The 10,681-nt window shown below is 42.9% G+C and overlaps 1 non-coding gene across 1 annotated transcript; it reads left to right on the plus strand.

The window, feature by feature from the left end:
- Positions 1 to 4,364: 4,364 nt before the first annotated feature.
- trnae-uuc lies at positions 4,365 to 4,438 on the plus strand. The gene has a single exon. It is a non-coding gene; the product is annotated as a tRNA-Glu (tRNA).
- The last annotated feature ends 6,243 nt before the right edge of the window (positions 4,439 to 10,681 follow it).

Genomic DNA, 10,681 nt, shown 5'->3' on the forward strand with positions numbered 1-10,681 from the left:
TAAGTGTGTCCAAACTTTTGACTGGTGCTGTATATAAAGAAATGACAACAGTAAAAAAATTAATAAAATAAGCATTATTTGTCCTGTCTGTCCCATCTCCCCTCTGCCTCCCCCTTCTCAGTAAGTGCGACCCATTCATTTTCCTCCCTCCCTTCCCACCTCTCCCCCTCCACACCTCCCTCCATCCCCCCCATGGGATCATGTTGTGGACATATCTATGCATAAAACAAAGTGAAAGAACGTCAAGGAAGATTTGTAGCCATTGAGTTATGCTGAGCTTACAGTGCATTCGGAAAGTATTCCGACCCCTTGACTTTTTCCACATTTTGTTACGTTACATCCTTATTCTAAAATTGATAAACACAATTTTTTCCTCATCACTCTACACACAATACCCCATAATGACGAAGTGAAAACAAGTTTTTAGACATTTTTGCAAATGTATAAAAAATAAAAACAGAAATAATCTTATTTAAATAAGTATTCAGACCCTTTGCTATGAGACTCGAAATTGAGTTCAGGTGCATCCTGTTTCCATTGATCATCCTTAAGATGTTTCTACAACTTGATTGGAGTCCACCTGTGGTAAATTCAATTGATTGGACATGATTTGGAAAGGCGCACACCTGTCTATATAAGGTCCCACAAGCCATGAGGTCAAAGGAATTATCCGTAGCGCTCCGAGACAGGATTGTGTCGAGGCACAGATCTGGGGAAGGGTACCAAAAAAGATCTGCAGCATTGCAGGTCCCCAAGAACACAGTGGCGTCCATCATTCTTAAATGGAATAGGTTTGGAACCACCAAGACTCTTCCTAGAGCTAGTCGCCCAGCCAAACTGAGCAATCAGGGTAGAAGGGCCTTAGTCAGGGAGGTGACCAAGAACCCGATGGTCAATCTGACAGAGCTCCAGAGTTCCTCTGTGGAGATGGGAGAAACTTCCAAAAGGACAACAATCTCTGCAGCACTCCACCAATCAGGCCTTTATGGTAGAGTGGCCAGATGGAAGCCACTCCTCAGTAAAAGACACGACAGCCCACTTGGAGTTTGCCAAAGGGATCCTAAAGACTCTCAGACCATGAGAAACAAGATTCTCTGGTCTGATGAAACCAAGACTGAACTCTTTGGCCCGAATGCCAAGCGTCACGTCTGGAGGAAACCTGGTACCATCCCTACGGTGAAGCATGGTGGTGGCAGCATCATGCTGTGGGGATGTGGCAGGGACTGGGAGACTAGTCAGGATCGAGGGAAAGATGAACGGAGCAAAGTACAGAGAGATCCTTGATGAAAATCTGCTCCAGAGCGCTCAGGACCTCTGAATGGGGCGAAGGTTGACCTTCCAACAGGACATTGACCCTAAGCACACAGCCAAGACAACGCAGGAGTGGCTTCGGGACAATTCTCTGAATGTCCTTGAGTGGCCCAGCCAGAGCCCGGACTTGAACCCGATCGAACATCTCTGGAGAGATCTGAAAATAGCTGTGCAGCGACGCTCCACATCCAACCTGACAGAGCTTGAGAGGATCTGCAGAGAAGAATGGGAGAAACTCCCCAAATACAGGTGTGCCTGTATTTGGACATCGCGTGCTCTCAAATTGAAGATCTTGTGTTACTTTTGCTTTGTGTTGAATGGGGTCATTAAGTGGTGTAACGGCATATAGAACCTGTATCTATAGTAAAAAGATGATAGAGGAAAATAGGCTTTCCAAACATACAGAGGCTTTCAGTACAGCATACAGTACTGTTTATAATATGTGTACAAATAATTCAATGCTACCATTAATATTACACTAACATTATCCTCAAATGGCTGCATGTCTATCTATATGAATACTGTATAACCTGCTACTAGCATTATCCTCAAATGGCTGCATGTCTATACGAATACTATATAACCTGCTGCTAGCATTAGCCTGATATGATTACATATAAATACAACCTGCTGCTAGCCAAAAGCAAAGAGCTACACACTTGAGATTAGGAGACATGTCCCAGAATAGAACTGCCTATAAGCCTTTTCAACCTTTAATAAGCACTAACAGTGTAAAATACAGTCACTAGGCCCTCAGGCTCTTTCCCTCAAATCTCCATTAATTATGGAAGAGGAGGATGCATACATTTGGAAGCTAACTATCACGTTGAGGCAACCTCACTTATGTTTTTATTAATGCACTATCTAATAGGAATTAGCTGGAATTGTAGATTCTTCTTGAAGCTCAACGATAAATGCTTTTAGACATATTTCCTTCACAGAAGATCTGATTCCAACTATCGTTCTACAGTTATAGATCAAGCATTGCATGCTAATAGCTGTAACAAACACCCATGTTATAGACACACACATGCACACACACACACACACACACACACACACACACGCACACACACACACACACACACACACACACACACACACACACACACACACACACACACACACACACACACACACACACACACACTAATCCAGGTCCTACTTCCCCATCTAAAGCAACGATATCTTATAGCATCTGACTTACAGTCCACAACAACCAGCCACTATGTGTTTACTTACCCTATAACTCAGCTAAGATGGCGTCTCTCTCTTGGGGCCCATATAGAGGAAGTGTAAATTGGGTTATTCAAAGGCTGGATGAGAATGATCTGTCCCCATGCCTCTGTGGCCTCAGAGCAGCAGACTGTGTGTAAACGTCTGAGTCACTTACTCTCTCTGGAGGCCTTAATGGAGCAACTTACACACTGAGATGGATGAGAAGGCCTTCAGCCAGCCCTTCTCTATAGTCGATATACTATCACCAGACCAGACTAGAGGAGTTACTCACTCTGCCTGACGAATACACTCTCACATTCTCAATTAAAATATATACAGCACCTGATTATTTAAACTACAGTGCATGCGCACACACACACACGCACACACACACACAGATACACACACACACACACACACACTAGCCTTAAATGATCAATTTAAGGTCCTTAAACAATGAGCTCATTGTCCTGTCATGGTTATTTTTGTCTTGTAACTTTTTGTGTACGGTGCATACGTTCTCAGTTGAAGTCAATGACAGAAGACGGGACCTTTTTACCAGACAGTAGCAGGGATGTTTAGAACATGGAAAGTGCATTAGTCTGCATTATAGAGCGGGTTGTTAGATGGGAATGGGCCGGAAAGCAAAACTCTGTTATTGTTCACATCAGCATGTTACACAACAAGAACAATGAGCAAAGACCTGAACCTGAAAGAGCGGTTCGCTTTCTCTGACCTCAGTCAACCAGAACTCCAGAGGTATAGAGTCTCAGTGAGACCAGTAATGCCCAGGTAACTTATTTTCCTCTGAAGTTTATCATCAAACTTTAATTACTGTGAGTTTGTTTTTTCAACTGCAAAGTTACATAACACTACATCAATTTTTATGAGTTTGTGAGTTTCTCCAAACTCACTTACACTCACATGGTGAACTCACTCGCAAGCGGGCTGTACAGACAGGCATCAATAGTTTGACAGGGATTAATCATTTCAAATGTGAGCTGGGTGGCAGAGACGTTTTTGAAATTATACTGAAGCATGGCAATCTGTTTATTTATATCCAGTAGGCTAACATTTAGTTTCTATAATCAGATTCTTTATCCGGCAATGACAACAAATCAGTGCTTGCTGGAGACTCCTATTCCTATTTGATATTTGATGTTAGCTATGACATCTTGAGGTGACTAAGTTTAGCAGAAGTACAGACTCAGTCATTCCAACTCCTGTATGTGTGTCAGTGGTCACTGTTCAGAGTGCTGACTGAGATTAAGAGGATGCTGGGAGAGTTTCTGCACCACAGCAGGTTTCTGCACAGGTCCAGATGGTTCATCATCAGTGTTCTCACGCACGCGCACACACACACACACACACACACACACACACACACACACACACACACACACACACACACACACACACTCTACCTGGCAGCCTTCAAATAGTGCATGTGCTATGACTCACAGAGAGAGATAGACGGTGTGTGTGTGAGAGAGAGGAAGGGAGAGAGATGGAGGGACAAACTTAAAGTAAGAGAGAGTAATGGAGAAGGGGGAAGGTGAGGGAGTGAGAGCGAGAGGGAGAGAGAGGGGGAACGCACCTCAGGCCACAGAACCCTACAGTGGAGATAAGAACAGCCAAGAGCAGAGTAGCCTGGATGCTGCAGTACATCTGGTGGGACATCACGCAACCACAGGAGAGGAGGAGAGGAGAGAAAAAGAGGGGAGGGGAGAGAAGCGAAGAGAAAAGTGAAGATGAATAGAGAAGACGGGTCTTAGCCTTTAGTGCCAGTATGTTTAGCTCACATTCCACTCCTTGTACTCCTTCATTGGCACATGACCTTCTGTAGCTCAGTTGGTAGAGCATGGCGCTTTCAACGCCACGGTTGTGGGTTCGATTCCCACGGGGGGCCAGTATGAGAAATGTATGCACTCACAAACTGTAAGTCGCTCTGGATAAGAGCGTCTGCTAAATTTTATTTTTATTTTTTTTATTTCACCTTTATTTAACCAGGTAAGCCAGTTGAGAACAAGTTCTCATTTACAACTGCGACCTGGCCAAGATAAAGCAAAGCAGTGCGATAAAAACAACACAGAGTTACATATGGGGTAAAAAACATAAAGTCAAAAATACAACAGAAAATATATATACAGTGTGTGCAAATGTAGCAAGTTATGGAGGTAAGGCAATAAATAGGCTATAGTGCAAAATAATTACAATAGTATTAACACTGGAATGCTAGATGTGCAAGAGATTATGTGCAAATAGAGATACTGGGGTGCAAAATAGCAAAATAAATAACAATATAGGGATGAGGTAGTTGGGTGGGCTAATTTCAGATGGGCTGTGTACAGGTGCAGTGATCGGTAAGGTGCTCTGACAACTGATGCTTAAAGTTAGTGAGGGAGATAGTCTCCAGCTTCAGAGATTTTTGCAATTCGTTCCAGTCATTGGCAGCAGAGAACTGGAAGGAATGGCGGCCAAAGGAGGTGTTGGCTTTGGGAATGACCAGTGAGATATACCTGCTGGAGCGCAGACTACGGGTGGGTGCTGCTATGGTGACCAATGAGCTAAGATAAGGTGGGGATTTGCCTAGCAGTGATTTATAGATGGCCTGGAGCCAGTGGGTTTGACGACGAACATGTAGTGAGGACCAGCCAACAAGAGCGTACAGGTCACAGTGGTGGGTAGCGTATGGGGCTTTGGAGACAAAACGGATGGCACTGTGATAGACTACATCCAATTTGCTGAGTAGAATGTTGGAGGCTATTTTGTAAATGACATCGCCGAAGTCAAGGATCGGTAGGATAGTCAGTTTTACGAGGGCATGTTTGGCAGCATGAGTGAAGGAGGCTTTGTTGCGAAATAGGAAGCCGATTCTAGATTTAACTTTGGATTGGAGATTCTTTATGTGAGTCTGGAAGGAGAGTTTACAGTCTAACCAGACACCTAGGTATTTGTAGTTGTCCACATACTCTAGGTCAGACCCGTCAAGAGTGGTGATTCTAGTCTGGTGGGCGGGTGCCAGCAGCGTTCGATTGAAAAGCATGCATTTAGTTTTACTAGTGTTTAAGAGCAGTTGGAGGCTACTGAAGGAGTGTTGTATGGCATTGAAGCTCGTTTGGAGGTTTGTTAACACAGTGTCCAAGGGCCAGATGTATACAAAATGGTGTCGTCTGCGTAGAGGTGGATCTGAGAGTCACCAGCAGCAAGAGCGACATCATTGATATACACAGAGAAAAGTGTCGGCCCAAGAATTGAAACCTGTGGCACCCCCATAGAGACTGCCATAGGTCCAGACAACAGGCCCTCCGATTTGACACACTGAACTCTATCTGAGAAGTAGTTGGTGAACCAGGCGAGGCAGTCATTTGAGAAACCAAGGCTATTTAGTCTGCCAATAAGAATGCGGTGGTTGACAGAGTCGAAAGCCTTGGCCAGGTCGATGAAGACGGCTGCACAGTACTGTCTATTATCAATCGCGGTTATAATATCGTTTAGGACCTTGAGCGTGGCTGAAGTGCACCCATGACCAGCTCGGAAACCGGATTGCATAGCGGAGAAGGTACGGTGGTATTCGAAATGGTCGGCGATCTGTTTGTTAACTTGGCTTTCAAATACTTTCGAAAGGCAGGGCAGGATGGATATAGGTCTGTAGCAGTTTGGATCTAGAGTGTCACCCCCTTTGAAGAGGGGGATGACCGCGGCAGCTTTCCAATCTCTGGGGATCTCAGACGTAAATGACTACAATGTAAATGACAAGGAGTGGAATGTAGGTTAAACAGACTATGATGTGCATTGCACACAGGGATACCATGTTCTGTATGTATTTCATTGGTTTGGTACCACGTTAAATAATGTTCATAGTAATTACAGCAAATCTAGTGTACAGTTTCAGGTTGTTGTATAGACTGTGTGTCTTATGTGTTAGAATAGCCATGGGTCGATTCTGTGAAAGGGCATTCTGTGCATGGCCTTTATCCTGTAGAGGATTCCCATACTAAATTCAATACTAAGTTATTCAATACTAAGTTATTTAGCAAAGGCCTAGACACAGACATTGATTGACATTTCAGATTCTGTATTTATGATTGGCCCGAATCAATGGACACTTGGATTGAGTTTATTTATTCATCAAAACAAGATAATCAATTTTGGATATTAGTCTTTGCCGATAGCATGAGAACATCATCATTTGGTAGTAATTTACACCCTACAAAACTCTTCAGTATGGACACTTTTGCTTGATATTATTGGCACACAACTAACTCACCTTCATTTGCAGAATGCTAAAGAGTCTTCTATGTAACAAATCGCTAAACTATCCCAACCCATGGAGTTGGAAACTAGGAAGTATTGAATATTGTACAAATTATGCTATTACCCTGTTAGTTTGCTGCTCCACATATAAGAATGAACAGAGGAATGGATTGATAGCATGAACAGAGGAATGGATTGATAGAATGAACAGAGGAATGGATAAACTATTCTGGACAAGATATTTTGTGTTTTTTTGCGCTTATCGTAACTTTTTTTGTACATAGTGTTTCCTACGACAGAAAAGAGCTTCTGGACATCAGGAAGAGCAATCACTAACTTCAATTTGGATGAAGTTTCTACCTCAATGAGTCTGCGGCACAGGACATACTGCTCACCCTGTACCAGGCCCTCGGAAGAAAATGAGACAAAATAGCTACCAGGACTATCTGCATTGATGCTTTTTGCACTCATCACATACGCTGCTGATACTGTTTACTATCTGTCACTAGTTATGTGTACGTAGCTACCTCAATTACCCAGTACCACTTCACATCACACTCGGTACTGGTAGCCGTTGTATATAGTCAAGTTATAGTTATCGTTACGTGTATCTATTATTACTTTTATTATTACATGTTTTACTTTTCTATTATTTCTCTATTTTCTTTCTCTCTGTGTTGATGGGAAGGGCCCGTAAGAAAGCATTTCACTGTTAGTCCACACCTGTTGTTTACGAAGAATGTGACAAATAAAATGTGATTTAATTTGATATGAGTGCCTTCCAATATCCACTGTACTCGGACTGAGAGGAGGAGGAGGAAGGAGGGAGAGAAGGAGGGAGGCATCAGTCACAGGGGTAATGTAGTGCCTTAACAGGCAGACAAAGCACTGGTGTTAAAGGAATCAAGTAAGGCTGTGTCTTAATCATTTGTAGCCCCATCTTGAATGTATTTATGTTGTTCAGACGAAGAACAGAAGAGCATCAAAATATGTCTAGACTAGAAATGTAAGGATCCACTTCCATTGAGTTCAGTCTCTATTCAAATATTTGATTTCCGCGCAATGAAAAAGAGAAAGGTCAGGCAAATCTTCAGAAACCTACAATGTGTGGGTTATTTCCTTCATTAAGAGGCGCACAAGGTCTGAACCCATGTTATAATCTGGAAGCCATGTCATAATACATAATGGGAGACCTGAAGGCACATCCTGTCTAGCTTGGTGATCTGTAATCTCGGTTAACCAGACCTAAGGCGGCAGGTAGCCTAGCAGGACGGACCCTTTTTTTCAATTTTCGCCTAAAATAACATATTCAAATCTAACTGCCTGTAGCTCAGGACCTGAAGCAAGGATATACATATTCTTGATACCATTTGAAAGGAAACACTTTGAAGTTTGTGGACATGTGAAATTAATGTAGGAGAATATAACACATTAGATCTGGTAAAAGTTAATACAAACAAAAAAAACGTTTTCTATTAATTGTTTTGTTCCATCATCTTTGAAATGCAAGAGAAAGGCCACAATATAATATTGCAGTTTAGTCGCAATGTAGATGTTGCCCACTAGATGGCAGCAGTGTGTGTGCAAAGTTTCAGATTGATCCAGTGAAGTGTTGCAATACTGGACTATTTTGTATCAAGTCTGCCCAAATGTGTTTACACACTCCCAGGAATGTCATACATGATGGATCATTAGCTTATACACTAACTTTCACACATCTAGATGGCCAGGCGGGGTGGGTGTGGAGCCAGAGACAGCAGGGGTTCAAACTGTAGAACCCAGTTCCTACATTTGAATATAAAAATTGATTTTATCAAACAAAACTATGCTACATTTTATCTCTGGGACCCTTAGGATGACAAATCAGAGCAAGATTACTGAATGTAAGTACATTATTTACCTTCAGAGATGAATGTATCAAACCAGTTGCCGTGATAAGTTTTTTGTTGTTGTGCACTCTCCTCAAGCAATAGCATGGTATTTCTTTCACTGTAATAGCTACTGTAAATTGGACAGTGCTGTTAGATTAACAAAAATGTAAGCTTTCTGCCCATATAAGACATGTCTATGTTCTGGAAAATGTGCTGTTACTTACAACAGTCATGCTAATCACATTAGCGCACGTTAGCTCAACCGTCCGGTATACGGGACACCAATCCCGTAGAGGTTAAGAGCGTTGGGCCAGTAACTGAAAGGTTGCTGGTTCAAATCTCTGAGCCAACGAGGTGAAAAATATGTTGTTGTGCCCTTGAGCAAGGCACTGTAAAGTCTCGCGTAATTGGTCAGATGCTCAATTAAGTTCTAGGTCCATATGTGTTAAGAGATCGAGTGAGGATCGGATCTGGAATTAAGTGCTCCACCCTCTCTCTTTTGCAAGTTAAGGGCAAGTCTGTGGGCCAAATGTCCCCTCCCCTTCCAAAATTCGAAAGATGCTAAGACCTGCAAAATCGTGATTTGTCCAAATAACCAGTGATGAAAAACCCAAGCACCGAAACTAATCCTGCTCGTTACCTCACGCATCCCGTTGTATCGTGACAGATCTACGCCACCATTTATGTTTACGTAGTCTGTCCATGAGAGATTAGGTGATCTGTGACTGGCTTGATACATACATTCACTACCATTAATGTATTGCCGGTATTACTGTAATCCTTGTAATAGATGCCCCTATGTACTGATATAATGCACCCAACATGACACCAATTCACTGTGACAGTTAACAGTGGGGTGAGTTACAAGAGGTTGATATCCAATTAACAGCGTCTCCACAAATTTAAAAAGCGGTGGTAAATTCCGGGCTCAATCTCCCTGGCACATTTTAATTAGCTGTAATTACAAAGTGCTCTGACCTTTGGAGGTTCCTGTCCTGTTGATTTACAAGTTGAGAGATCCTGATTTATCCACAGAGATGGAGAGAGAGAGCTAGTGAGAGAAAGAGAGGGAGAGAGATGAGGAAGAGAGAGAGAGAGAGAGAGAGAGATAGAGAGAGAGAGAGAGAGAGAGAGAGAGAGAGAGAGAGAGAGAGAGAGAGAGAGAGAGAGAGAGAGAGAGAGAGAGAGAGAGAGAGAGAGAGAGAGAGAGAGAGAGAGAGAGAGAGAGAGAGAGAGAGAGAGTGTAGCGGAGGCAGACCACCTGTGTTCCATCGGCTGTCATGGTGAGGTTACCCTGTGGCTGACATCGTCATGGTGATGTTACTTTGATCTTACCTGGTCTGACATGTAAAAACAGTTGTTGGTCCCCAGGGCTACAGGTTAGCATTTAGCCTAGCGGGTTTACTGTTGACTTCTGTCTTTAGTGGCTGTGCATATTGAGATGGCAGGTCCCAATCCTGACCGGTTACATGAATACAGTCATGGTTGTCTGTAAGAATAGACTTGAGATCACCACAATACAGTCACAACATCCTTCCCTACAAAGAACATCTTAAAATTAGAATTATAAATATTTTTGGGGAAACTCACATTTCATATTCCAGTCATTATATATAATACGACTACAACCTTTTCACATTTCACATTTTCAATGGCTCAACAGGAAGTAACATCTACCCTTTAATCTCTGGAATAGATTTATTGTCTAAATGTTTTAGCGTTCAATAATGAAAGTCTGAGGCAGCTGGGCGGATCTTATCACTGACAGGAGAGTCCCTCTGCTGGCCTCTAGTACACCCTCTCCTCCTCCTCCCTCCTCCCTCCTCCTCTCTCTCTCTCTCTCTCTCGCTCTCGCTCTCTCTCTCTCTCTCTCTCTCTCTCTCTCTCTCTCTCTCTCTCTCTCTCTCTCTCTCTCTCTCTCTCTCTCTCTCTCTCTCTCTCTCTCTCTCTCTCATCCTGTGTTGTTTTAGTTCTCTCTCTTTCTTTCTCTCTTTCTCTCTCTCTCTCTCTCTCTCTCTCTCTCT

The sequence above is a fragment of the Coregonus clupeaformis genome, chromosome 3 (assembly GCF_020615455.1).
Source record: "Coregonus clupeaformis isolate EN_2021a chromosome 3, ASM2061545v1, whole genome shotgun sequence".
Classification (NCBI taxonomy): Eukaryota; Metazoa; Chordata; class Actinopteri; order Salmoniformes; family Salmonidae; genus Coregonus; species Coregonus clupeaformis.